At 33.9% G+C, this 13,558-nt stretch overlaps 2 long non-coding RNA genes across 4 annotated transcripts; both read right to left on the bottom strand.

Moving 5' to 3' along the window:
• Positions 1 to 3,371: 3,371 nt before the first annotated feature.
• On the bottom strand, positions 3,372 to 5,482 carry LOC147493783 (uncharacterized). Its single transcript, XR_015200174.1, has 3 exons — positions 5,286 to 5,482; positions 3,752 to 3,805; positions 3,372 to 3,639 (listed from the first exon to the last, which is right to left on the bottom strand). It is a non-coding gene; the product is annotated as an uncharacterized LOC147493783 (long non-coding RNA).
• Positions 5,483 to 6,769: 1,287 nt separating this feature from the next.
• LOC147493782 (uncharacterized) lies at positions 6,770 to 10,208 on the bottom strand. Of its 3 annotated transcripts, none has more exons than XR_015197365.1 (3): positions 9,974 to 10,208; positions 7,126 to 7,278; positions 6,770 to 6,869 (listed from the first exon to the last, which is right to left on the bottom strand). It is a non-coding gene; the product is annotated as an uncharacterized LOC147493782 (long non-coding RNA). The 3 variants fall into 3 exon arrangements; XR_015197366.1 differs by having other exon boundaries at positions 6,770 to 6,846; XR_015197364.1 differs by having other exon boundaries at positions 6,770 to 6,846; positions 7,165 to 7,278.
• Positions 10,209 to 13,558: the final 3,350 nt, after the last annotated feature.

Below are 13,558 nucleotides of genomic sequence, written 5' to 3'. Positions count from 1 at the left end.
TAAGAGATAATGGGTTCACTTGATTGTTGATTGCCTTAGGCTAACCCTACATTTTACACAATCGGCATTTGTTGAAGTTTCTCATATAGGGAATTAGGGATAGAAATAAGCATGAACGTAGTCTTGCATGGAAATAGTTAAAGGAGCAGACCACGAGATCTCTTCGGCCTGGCGGGTTCGAAGCCTTAATGTTAAGCCCAGTAAGCCCCGGTATATTGAGTCCAATAGTTGGGGATTGGGCTTACAGTCTTAAAAACCCTGTAGGGAACTTGGAATATGGGCAACAAAGAATTTCCTTATATGCTACCATGCTGCTGAAGTGTTGAACGTAATGTTATACCATATTTGAACTTGTGAGGAAACTCGTAACCCTAGTTTTATCTTTAAAAATAGTAAAAGTAAAATAGTTTCATGTCCTGCTTTAATTAATACCAATGAAAGAATCATCCGGCAAGCTAAAGAAGATGAAAAAAAAGCAATGCAATAGATGGAATCAATGCTCTTCCAGATGAATTACTTCATCATCATCATATCCTCTCTTTTGATCTGGACATGGTTGAAGTAATGAACACAACCTTTATTTCAAGGGTTAAATAGTATTACCCCCACTAGATGAGCCAATTAGGATTTCCCCCCACTAGATGGGAAATTAGGGTCTCCCCCCTACACACATGGTAAACTTGGATTGACTGTTAACTTTTAAGTCAAACAACTGAAAATGACAAATGCCTTCATTGTTTTCAAAAAGAAAATGTTCAATTTTAATTAGGTGGGGGCAATTGTGTCATTTCCAATTATTTGATCTAAAAGTTAACCGTCAAACCAAGTTGAAGGTGTGTTTGGGGAGGGGGGGAGACCCTAATTTCCCATCTAGTGGGGGGAAAATCTTAATTTGCTCATCTAGTGGGGGTAATACCATGGTACAAAATATTAGGATATGAGTATTTATCGATATTCAATTTCTGGATATGTATCGTGGGTATATCCCCCTCTTTGGAGATATTTGACATTGTTTCACATGTAAATATCATAGATATATCCCAAATATCGACAAATATCGTGAATATTGTAGATATTTTTTGATATATCATGATACATTATTTATATTTACTAGTTTTCAAACCCGTCCTACAAACGGGTGCTGTTATATTATAGTGATCACTCATTCAATTTTTTTGCAATGTGAAAACCCATAAAAAGAAACAACCCAGTTGCCGATTTCCCGTTAATTAATTATTCCTTGAGCACTTGCTTTGAGTTTTCGATTTCTTGTTAATTATTTTTTGAGGTTAGTTCGATGTTGTTGCATTCAGTTTTCGATTTCCCGTTAATTTTTCTTGGAGATTAGTTTGTTGCATTTGTATCCTATTTAGAAATCCCGTTAACTATTATTTTATATTAGTTCGATGCATTTGCATTCATTTTCCGATTTCTCATTAATTATTTTTTAATGTTAGTTCAATGTAATTACATCCAGTTTCCAATTTTGCCATTAAGTATTCTTTGAAGTTATAGTTCAATATAGTTACATCTAGTTTCTAATTTTCCGTTAATTATTCTTTGAGGTTAGTTATATGTAGTTGTATCAAGAATTTGCCGTTAATTATTATTCAATGTTAATTCAATGATTTGCATCAAGTTTCTAATTTCTCGTTAATTATTCTTTGAAGTTAGTTCAATGTAGTTACATCCAATTTCCGATTTTCAGTTAATTATTCTTTGAAGTTTGTTCAATGTAGTTACATCTAATTTCCGATTTTTCGTTAATTATTTTTTGAGGTTAGTTCGTTTGAAGCATTTGCATTTATTTTCTTATTTTCTATTAATTATTCTTTGAAGTTTGTTCTATGCAGTTGCATCCAAAATTTCCCGTTCAATGTGTATGTAGTTACATCCAGTTTTCAATTTTTCGTTAATTATTTTTTTGAGGTTAGTTTGATGCATTCACATCAAGTTTCCAATTTTCGTTGAGGTTAGTTCAATGCATTTGCATTGTGAGTTTCGATTTTTAGTTAATTATTCTTTGAAATTAGTTCAATATAGTTGCATCGAAGTTTCTCATTTCCGTTAATTATTCTTTAAGGTTAGTTCAATGCTTCTCAAGATCCGGTTTTTGTCGATTTCCGTTAATTATTTTTTTGAAGTTAGTTCAATGCATTTTTCGTCTAATTTCTTATTTTCCGTTAATTTTTCTTTGAAGTTAGTTCAATGTATTTTCATCTAGTTTTTGATTTTCTGTTAGTTATTCTTTGAGGTTAGTTTGATGCATTCACATCAAGTTTCCAATTTCTCGTTGAGGTTAGTTCAATGCATTTGCATTGCGAGTTTCCGATTTTTCGTTAATTATTCTTTAAAATTAGTTCAATATAGTTGCATCGAGTTTCTCATTTCCCGTTAATTATTCTTTGAGGTTAGTTCAATGCTTTTGCATCCAGTTGTCGATTTCTCGTTAATTATTTTTTGAAGTTAGTTCAATGCATTTGCGTCTAATTTCTTATTTTCCGTTAATTTTTCTTTGAAGTTAGTTCAATGTATTTTCATCTAGTTTTCGATTTTCTGTTAGTTATTCTTTGAGGTTAATTCAATAATTGTCTCAAAAAAGACATGGGCAATTGTAAGAACTTCTGAAAGAGAGTAGATAGTAATGACTTTAACTACGATGTTGCAGGTATATTCAAGAACATGAGCACTGATATGTGTACTGTGTAGTACCTTAATCCATCAAGATTGTTCCAATGTCCCATTTGCCAAAGAACTCAAGAACTCCTCTTCATGGTTTAGTATTTTAAGACCATCTACTCAATGTAATTCTTATTAGTACCATTAGAACGTAACACACATATCTAATGAACGTAATTCTTTTGGCTTGCTACGTATATAGTTGATGATCAGCTGATTGAAGTACCCAACCATTTTAAAAGAAAATGCAATTATATTATTAAGGTGTATTGGGTTTTCAAATTGGTTTGGGCCTTTCAATTATTTTAGTTGTCAAGACCTTTTTCGTTGAAAAACGCATTATTTGTGTAAAAATGCACAAATTTGTGACCGGGAGTTGCTACATTAATTAGCACATACGTACGTTAAATCAAATAAACAACTGCAAAATACATATTTAGTGAGGATCAAATTATATTTTCCATTGAACCATAGATAAACTCGACATTCCTTCGACACTAACTATAAGCACCAAAAACGAAAATCATTATAAGTGGGAAATCTGGAAAGAATATCTCCACTATTTTTCAGAAGGCTGCAAAGACAATTTGCATTCATTGAATCCGGCATCATAGCTGCACAAATGTGTCCAATAGTAATTCGAGATGCCAAAATGACGTCATAATCTAAATAGACTTAAACATAGAAAGACATCAATACAACCAAATGAAATACAAAAAATATGAGAAAGAGAACACATAAATAGTCTTTCCTGGTTTCAAAAGTGAGGACGGTACCAAAAAGGGGTCACATTGTAAGAGCAACCGCCAAAGTATGCCCTCAATAGAGTACACAACATTATATACGATCATAACTTTCCCATAAACCCCATAAGAAGACCCTAATCACACATCCAATGTCAGGCGTCATATTTGTAAATCTGATTCCTTGAGGAAACTTAATCTTGAAGTAGGTAATTGCCTGTTTTAACACCGTTAAAGAGAGTTAGTACAAAACGTAATAAATATTGAAGAGAATAAGAAATTGAATATTTAGAATAAGTGAAACAAAGACAAAAAACAATCTTATTCACCTTTATATTCGCCTCATTGAATTCTTCCTCTCATGGGTTCAAATGCAGTAACACCTTCTCATAGAGACAAAGGAATAACTTGCAATGAGTAATACATAAGTAGAAATAGGCGCAATGCCGTGCACAACTATGAAGAAAAAGATAATTACTGTACATATTAAGATGGATTAGCCCATGCAAGAAAAATCATAAGCGGACAACAAAAACCGGCAAGAAGTTGAAGTAGCACCTGAACTCCAGTGGGGAGGTTGAAGGTTCAACCCATCTCGATCTGGACTCGAACAAAAGTAAGGTTCTTTTGGTTTAAACGATCTTCGGAAGGGTTCATTGGACGCATGCCCCTGTCCGCCATTTGGAAAGTTGTGAGGCGTTTTTTCTTTTAGTATATAACAATGAACAATAATGAAGTTGACTCAAATATATATTTAAGTAATTAAGCTTGGTCACCAATAAGAGGAATCATATTGTAGTGGATGCTAGAATAAAAAAAAGGTAGGAAAGATGTAGCTACTCTATAATTGCATTTTATACTTAGACTATGCTTAAATAGAGGTCTTAAAGAAAGTCTCATACTCTTTGTACCTTTTTTTGAGCACCTTAGCAGATCATGTGCATTGTTGCATATTGTCAGTTTAAAATTTTGATGCTTTTAATCTATTTGATATAGTTTCATGATCAGTATTAACTTGTGTCCTTACTCTTCTACCTCATGTGACATCATCTTCTAATAAAAATATTTCCAAGCTTTCCGGTATTTCGTTACAACAAATTCCCAACCTGCATAGTAAGAAATAACCCCTTCTACAAATTAAATCCAAACCCATAGAGAAGTCATATTTACACCATTTTTTCTTTTATTATATTAGGAAAACAATAATTTAAAACAATTAAAATTGGTTTACACCATTTAATCGTTTAGTTAGTAGTTTCAAGTTTGAAAATGGAACGGCTCAGCGCGACTAAAATAGGAAATCAGCAGCCGTAAAGGAGTAGGAAAACTGGATCCAAGTCAATTCATTTTACTTGGTCAAGACCATTCACCTATTCTTTTCCACCTGTTTTATCAAAGATTTTATTTTAATACTAACCAAACACTCTATGACCACCATAATTAGCGTAGTACACAAAGGTTTAGTCATCAGGGTCACTACCAACAATCTTTCCAATAAACCAAGTAGAAGCAGTTTTATTTCCTAGAAGAATTGTCAAAAAGCTTCGAACGGTGACTTCTTCTCTAAGTATGATCCTATAATTAATTAGGAGATCCAATAACATAAGACGCTGAAATAACGCTTAAAAAAATCCCCTTTGGTACTATCCAATATAAACATCCTCACCGTGAGACTATGACCCCTCTACAGATGAAGTCCTTCTAAATATCATATCCATGTTATAGGCTAATGACTACTCATCTGGTGTTAGCTATTACATAATCTTTCAATAATTTCAAGTTATAGAAGAACCATGAGAAAAAGGAAATAAGATCAGTGTGAAAGGTACATGGTAACAGAAATTTGAGATAAAAACAGTGTACCTAGATAATTAGTACTTGGAGTTGCCTGCTTGCATATTAGATTTTCTCGATCTCTTGGCTGGAATGCTGCACTACTTGATACACTTAGCAGAAAAGGTGACAATCTAAACATTTTGAAATCCAGCACACTCAAATGACCATTTGCTCATTACAGTGACCACAATTTCCATAGCCAAATCCATAGCGGATCCCCTGAATGACCTACATCATAGAGATCACTATTATCTACTAACAAATGTTAAATTTCTTAATAATTTGAAAGAACAAAAGAAGACTAATAATACATGATTAAGCATAACTTGCCTACTGTATAAGCATATTCTACTATAGATTATGGTGCCTAGATTTTCTTCAATTGCCAAGCTAGAAATAAAGGGTTTGCTTTTATGTATTTTTGTGTCTCAGATACGGTTTGCAATATCTTTGCGGCTTGGATTCAAGTGAAAAAAAAAATCAAATGCATCAAATGCAAAAAACATACTCACTACCACTGCAAACTGATTTAGAAACAACAAACTAATTCAGAAACTGTGTAGAATATTAGGTGTTTCTCTTGTGAATACTAGATCATTTAAATATAGTAATATACTACAGTTGGACACTTTATCATGTCAAATATACTACTCGGGTCGTCTCTATATTTTCTTTTTCTTAGATATAAGTATTAAATTAAGTGACCTACTATGAGACAAAATTAAGTAAAAGGAAAATGACTTGACCAGTTACTTGATTCAAAATTAAAAAATAAACTTAATACACTCTTCTTAAACTGCTCACCAGAAGTTCATCGGAAAAATAAATGCTCACTATCCACAAAGAAATAATAATTCAATGAAAATCCATTGTATAAACAACAACTTTCAAGTAAATATATGTTTATGTTAAAATGAAGTCTCTTGCATAATTAATTAAACTCAAACAAAATAAACATTTGAACACTTTTGTTTTAACCCAACAACTTTGAATCCCATAAATAATTGTTTTTTCCACTTTGTTTTTCTTCACTTAAGATTGGGTTTGAAGGTTATACAATCTCAAACATTTTTTTTTTTTTTTTTTTTGAAATTTAAAAGAATTTGGAAAAGGTGTGTAAACCCATTACCGGATCTGACAATCGACAAAGTTATTTGTGTCTTGGATGGCACCTTTGCAATCACTACTTTATGAAAATCAAATCTGTACCATTCGCCAGTGTTGGAAAGTCGTTGGTGGTGTTTGGAACAATGGTGGCTAGATTGGGTTCTAACTAACTGTTATTTGGTTTGGAAGAATATAAGTGAGTCAACTCACTGATTTATTTGTTTTTTCTTATTGAAAAATAGAAACTTGTGTAAAATGTCAATGGTAATTTATTTTGTCACGTAGTAGGTCAGGACGCTAGCAATTCTCTTCTTTTAATCTTTTTTTTTATGGTACAACAATGACTATTGATTTACAAACTGGAGCAAAGTTGAGAAAACAGGTAATTAAGAAAAATCAACTTACCTTACGTTGTAATGATGCAAGAATGTGGTCTACTCGACTTTAGCTTCAAAGGTAGCAGTTTCAGACTCGCTATCAACTGCATCACATATAACATTGTGGCTGCATCATAGCATAGAAAGGTAAACATTGACGTTTAGTAGCAACAAATAACGGGACGTGAACAATAAGAAGAGGGCAGCATTAAGTGTCATAATGGATGCTAACTTTGAGCCCATAAATTTTATTTGGTTATATCTAGCATTTCTAGTGCTGAAAGGAAACAGGTGGTATTGATGTATCATACTCTTATCCATAACCCACATGCTAGTTCAAAGTAATAGCATAAGTAATTCCACGGGATAAATTTTATATGTACCTGTGGTGACTGACATTAATGCTCTTAAACTAAACTCACACTCCAATTCAAGGTAAAGAAAGGGTGCAATGAATCCAACACATGATGCCTTGTTGCATCCACATTGATAAGTTGAATTGCCTCCAAAATATTTGCATCGTTCATCATATGTACCTGCGAAAAGGAAGTGAAGATGCATGGTAAGTTTTGTTAAAAGAATTTGGTGAGCTTCCACTGTAGCACCCAACGCATACTACTCACAATGACACAATATGATTCCATTCAAGAACTGATATATAACTATATCGTTACAAAAAAACTGATATAGTAATATGTGGAATTACGCCCCCATGAGAAATTTCTAAACCAATTGTAATATATTGGGTGAAACGCTTAACAATTTCAGAGTAGTTATTATCAAGTTGTATTTCATTGTATTCTTCGTCCATAATAGCTTGCATGTTTTGTTGATGTTGTTATGTTAGAATAACCCGCTACATAACCAATTATGAAGGTAATCGGAGGTTTCAGATAGAGGCAAAAATAGTTATTTTCTTGATTAATGAACACGCCTTCAAAAGTCACTATGTTAAAATCGATTGTGTATAATGAAGTGTTCCACCAATTGATATACCAAAACTTAGATATCTATCACTTGACTTAGTAGTATTGATATAAACAATGCACAACTAATATCCCCAATACCATTACTCCTAATACTATTTGTCATATATATAAGCTAAGCAAATGCATCCATAGCTTACGTGATTATCTTCACAACCCGCTTATTTGTTATTATGAAGTGATTGAGGGGCAAAATGGGAAGCCAAGGGGATATTTTTGTCTAAGTACATAAAAGATCGAGTGGGGGGAGAAATACCAAATCCAACACAAAATTATGCACATAGGCGTGGATAGTCTCGAGAGAGCTTGAAAAATTTGCTATTATATAATTTTTTTGGTGGGACGGTTTCATTTCGGTGATCTTCGGTGAAACACCCTAATGGCTATATAGAGATTAAGGATAGGTCCAAGGACATCATTATATTCGGGGGTGAAAATATCAGTAGCTTGGAGGTAGAGAGCTTTCTGTATCAACACCCTCCTTGTGTTTGAAGCATCAGTGGTGGCAAGACCAGATGAGCAGTGGGGAGAGTCACCTTGTGCCTTTGTCACATTGAAGCTAGAAGTAGATGGATCAAAGTCTAGTTCTTTGGGCGAAGATATCATGAAGTTTACAGTTAAACCAACCCAAAATTAGATCTGACTTCTTCTTCTCCACCAAGTGAAATCGACACCCTTTCTCCTCCAGCAACCCAACTCCCCTACTCTCCAACACTTTTTTTTTTAACTCTATTTTTTTGTCTTCACCATCATGACTACTGAAGAAGTTAATAACCCACCTTCTTTTCGTCATTACTCTGAGTTAAGTAAATATTTTTCCTTAGTAAGTAAACAAACCTTTTTAGTGTAGGTTTCTCAAGCAATCAATAAAAACTGCAAAAGAGCAGAAAATCTCCCCTGAAAAATTCCTCACCAAACCCCTAGAGTCTAATGAGGTTGAAGAGAGAAATTAATGACTTCTCTAGGTGAGTGATTCGTTGATGCAGTGGCCAAAGTGTGGGATTTAACAACACTTTGAAGTGCAAAGTAACCGGTGAAGATTGAAAGAGTTCCGGAGTGGGGTTTAACCGAAAGTTTTTTTTTTTTTTTTTTTTTTTTTTTTTTTTTTTTTTTACTCGAGGCTCAAAAGGAGTTAGTAATATTCCTGTTTTTTTCTCTCTTAATTTTTTGTGAGTAAAAATCTGACGTGGACACCCTAAGAGAGCTTAAAAGGGGACTGCTATGATATATACTTGAAATGCCTGACTCTGTTACAGACATAGCATGCACTTCTTAAAAAAATTCCAAGCTACTCGGCATTTGTAATGCATACTACGTAAGTATGTACATAGTGTGGGTGTGGGTTGGCACTTCATTAACTCAAAATGAGTGACCCTGCCTTAACTCTACAATCAATAACAATTAGCACAATACTTAAAGTGCTCATGGAACACTCTAAACCATATATTTATGTGTCCCTCGATGCTCTATAGTCTATACTAAATTAGAAATCACGTCCGAGTACGTAATACTTGTATTAAGTAAAAGCATATAAATAAAGATTAATAAGAAAAATAAATAAATAATTTTATCTTGATTAATTTGCAAACAAAAAACAAAGTAAATTGGGTAGAACAATCATTTGAGAAAAACTATATATATGCTAAGAACATGGCAAATGAGAAAAACATTAAGGTAGCACTATTAAATGAACTTCTTAACAAATAAAGAGAAAAAAATATATAAGGTAGCACAATTAAGGGGGTGTGTAATATGCAACTAAGAGGAGTCCTCCGAGATCAATTAATTAATATGCAATTGTATATTAAGTTGGTTACTTCAAAAGATTCCCAATCGACTACACAAAATTACCTGATGGCTAATCCATTCTAAAACAAATAGTATACCTAATTTACTTATTAAAAAAAAACACACACAAATTAAGTATTGAAAAAGTGTCAAATTATTTTTTCCAGAACAGTGATGGACTCTAGATAAAGAAGTTTCTCCCACTTTCTCTCCCCATAAATCACATAGCCTTTTATGTTACCGTCCATCAATTTATCTACAAATTTAATAATAGCAAAAAAAAAAAATTAAAATTAGAGATTCGTTACCTTGAAAGACAAACACAGTACCAATATCATTTTGGCAGCTCAACATGAGTAAAGAATTGTTTTTCATATATCCCCATAATTGGTTCCAAGCCAATACAAACAAAAAATCCTCTGGAAAAATAATAACAGTTGTTTGGAAAAATAATTACCTGAAGTGAACCATATGAAATATCTTCTGGAATCCGTGAAACTTCCTCCTTACTCTTGCACAATAGAGAAAGATTTGTGTCTTCAACTGCAACCATGGCAAAACAACACCATCCATTTCAATAGGAAGAGAAGTAGATCTTGTAGAGCACTCAGCAGCTTCACTTTCCGCATAATGCAATATAAGGTCTGTGTCTTCAACATTTGAAAGGAAATCATCTATGTATCTCTTTGCATCCTCGGTCAAACACTTGGACATCCAACCTCTACCATTATTTTGGTAAAGAAGGAAAAATACACCAGGCGTATCAGGAAAAAAAGAACCAAGTGAAGTAACGTTTACCACAGTTCAAATCCTTAAGTCTTGCTAGCAGCTCATAGTTCAGGATGGAAGATTGCCGGTTTGTAATCGGTAACTTTAAAAGGCTCATAAAATAATTGGGCAAAAAGAGCCAATCAACAATGGTCGAACTAAAAAATTTCATGTTAGATTTGTATCTATTAAATTGAATTAATGAGGATATATACTTGATATTGGAAGTCTATCAAAACCAAACATACATTTTCTTTAGGTAAAATCAGAATCGATACTTGACTGCTTTGTTTTTGTAGTAAAAATGCGATATAGGGATCAAAAATTCATTTGAATACTCCGTAGCCCACAAAATGCGTGTTTTTATTTGTATGTGGTAACAAACGAAAGAGTTAATTCCAGTATAATTGAATCAGTTCTTTGGAGTTGGATGTTTGTTCTTCAAAACACAAAATTCTCCAATTAACTAGTTTTTCTTCGAAGAAATACCAATGCCCTAAGCTTCAAACATAACTAATAATTAAAATCAATCTAGATGTGTTATGAGAGGCCTACCTTTCTACCAAGTGACGACTTTTCTTGAACAGGAGGATTTTTTCTCTCATAAGTGAAGACCTTGAATATCATGCACAGGAGTCCCACATCAGAAATGTTACACTTATCAACAGTCACGGGGATGAAATGTGATGGGATGGGAAGATGAAGTGTTGTTTGGGTTTTGGAAAGAGGTGCGGTGGGTTTTAGAGTGTTTTGTTTGCCGTGAATTCTTAAAAAAAAAAAAAAGATTCTCTATTAGATGTTGTTTCTCTTTTTTTTTTATCTGTCAATTCATTGTTTCCTCTCTTTTTTTCTCCTGATTGCTCATGACTATGTACCATGAGAGAATCTCAAGGGTTGTTTTTCATTTTTAGTCGGGTTTTTTTTTTTTTTGGGGAAAATGTGGGTTTTTAGGTGGGTTTCCATTCTAAGTGGGAGACATCTATCTTAGTTTTTTTCTCCATTTTTTTCGTAATCCCTCTCCTGATTTCTCGTGAGTAAAATAGGGTACTTAAAATTTGCTGACGTGGACACCCTCATAGCGCAGCAAAAGGGATGCTATTATATATATATATATATATATATATATATATATATATATATATATATATAAAAAAGTATATTTTTTAGTATTGATTAAAAATGACTAAATAAAGGACCAATCGGCCTAACACATATGAGAGAAGATACCAAAATGAAGGTCAATCAAACAATCACTAATTCACTATAGTCCAAGATAGATATTCATTTGAATACTTCGTGCAAGAGGTGAAAAACTAAATACAGGTAAGCAAGTTCAATTCTCTTGGAATCCAAAGTAGAATTTCAGAATCTAAGATATGAATCCACTATAATAGATACTACATCGTAATAGGCAGTTAGGACATGACATACCTAGAACTTTTGAAGCAGTGAGACGTTGGGTGGGATCAGTACAGAGCATTCCAGTGATCAAGTCCTTGGCGGATGCAGATATGTGATTAGATGGAAACTGCAAATTGGCAGCCCTGATAGAATCGAAAAATCCTCAACTTAGTTTTCCCCAAAATGGTGGCATCCCAATCGAGAAGAATGTAAAGAATAACCCCAAAGACTCCGGACATCGCCAGACTTGGTTGTAGCCCCCAGCTAATAAATACCTCAAGGGCTATATATAATGGACTTCCAACTGTCCCCTGTAGACTTTTCCTTGTTCGTAAAAAAAACCAAATTGTTTACACCCCCACTACGCCTATTATAAGTTCGGGTTGATTCGATTCCCCCGCTTGCATAGTATTGTGATTAAACTTGATATAAAGTGAGCTATGCTAAAGGGTTTTTTGCAGCTATCCTGCTCTTACTCTAAGCATACTCGAGCGTGCTGCCACTGTACTTGTCTATCTTGCTCTTGTTTTAAGTGGAACCCAAAGTGCTGCCACTGTACATGGCCATCTTGCTCATGTTCTAGTTGTTGTCGGTTTTATCAGAAAAACAAAACTGGAGGAAAGTTCACTGGGTAATAGATAATGAAAACTACGTGTAGTTCTTATTTGTAGTTAAAAAGACCAATATGAAGCACACAAATCAGCAAAAAATAGATATGAGTTTTGATGATTTACAATCACTTAAGATAAATAAAAGATCCAAGCCTTGTAACTTATAAAACAATTGTCCAGCTCCAACTCAAGGAAATCACTAAAGGCATTAAGCATAACGGTGACAATTGCAAAAAAATGGTACCCATATAATTTCCTCCATCTCATTATTGTGTTATGTTTCATCTCGATGCGTAGGAAGATAGTCATTTGCGATGAAAGCGACAACAATGAGCTGAAATCAGAAAAGAACATGCGATATGTTAGAATTTGAACATTTAATAATATAGTTTCTTGTTCAGAAAATTTGAACTTCGTGAGGGTCGAGCCGATCGAGGTATGTTCTAATGGTTGTTAGAACAATGAATTATATTGGAACTTCCAAGTAACTCACTTCTACTTCCTTATAACTACTGAGGTATTAAAATGGGCTCACAAAGACGCCCATCTTTACATTACTTTCCTCTAACAGTCCACATCTTGAGCATGCATAGTGCCTATCGTCCAACTTTTTCCTTCCACAAATAGAGATCCCGTATAGAATGTAGAAATAAATATTTCAAAGCAAACAATTGGTAAAAGAAAAAAAAGGGTTATATTTCTTCCGGTAAGCACTCCACTCTGTCGGTCAAAGCCAATAGCCATTCCAATCCGACCGACGGCAATTATGATAAATAAACTTTTCTCCGGCGTTAGGATTCGCAATAGTCCGACAATTTCAAGCTGGCGAGGGAAAGCATGTCTTTGCCGAAATATGGAAGTACCAAACCAGTTTTTCGAAAATCTTTTTCCTAAGCGCCATTGGCGATTGGAGGACCTCAACTAATCAATCTCTCCTTCCTCTACATCCGTTAAAGGGTCCACGAAAACTATTGGGCTCACATTCTTCCTCCTCTTTCATGTATAAGCCAAGTTGCTCCAAGGGGTTAGTACATCCTTGGAGCTTAAAGCCACCCATGCCATCTTCTGAGTGAATTGGACTTGTTTCATCTACAGAACAGGTTATCTTTGCGTCCAACTTTGATTTTTGTGTCGGTGGTAACTTTATTTTGGACTTGAAATCACAGATTTTGACTTAAAAGTCTTTCAAAAAAGAGTAATTGAGTTACATTTGACAAACTTAAATGAGTCTTCCGTGGATTAGAAAAAATATGGTAATTGTG

This window comes from Coptis chinensis, chromosome 6 (assembly GCF_015680905.1).
Source record: "Coptis chinensis isolate HL-2020 chromosome 6, ASM1568090v1, whole genome shotgun sequence".
In the NCBI taxonomy this organism is placed as follows: Eukaryota; Viridiplantae; Streptophyta; class Magnoliopsida; order Ranunculales; family Ranunculaceae; genus Coptis; species Coptis chinensis.
The sequence above is the reverse complement of the archived record's forward strand: the minus strand, read 5'-3'. Positions and strand labels throughout refer to the sequence as shown.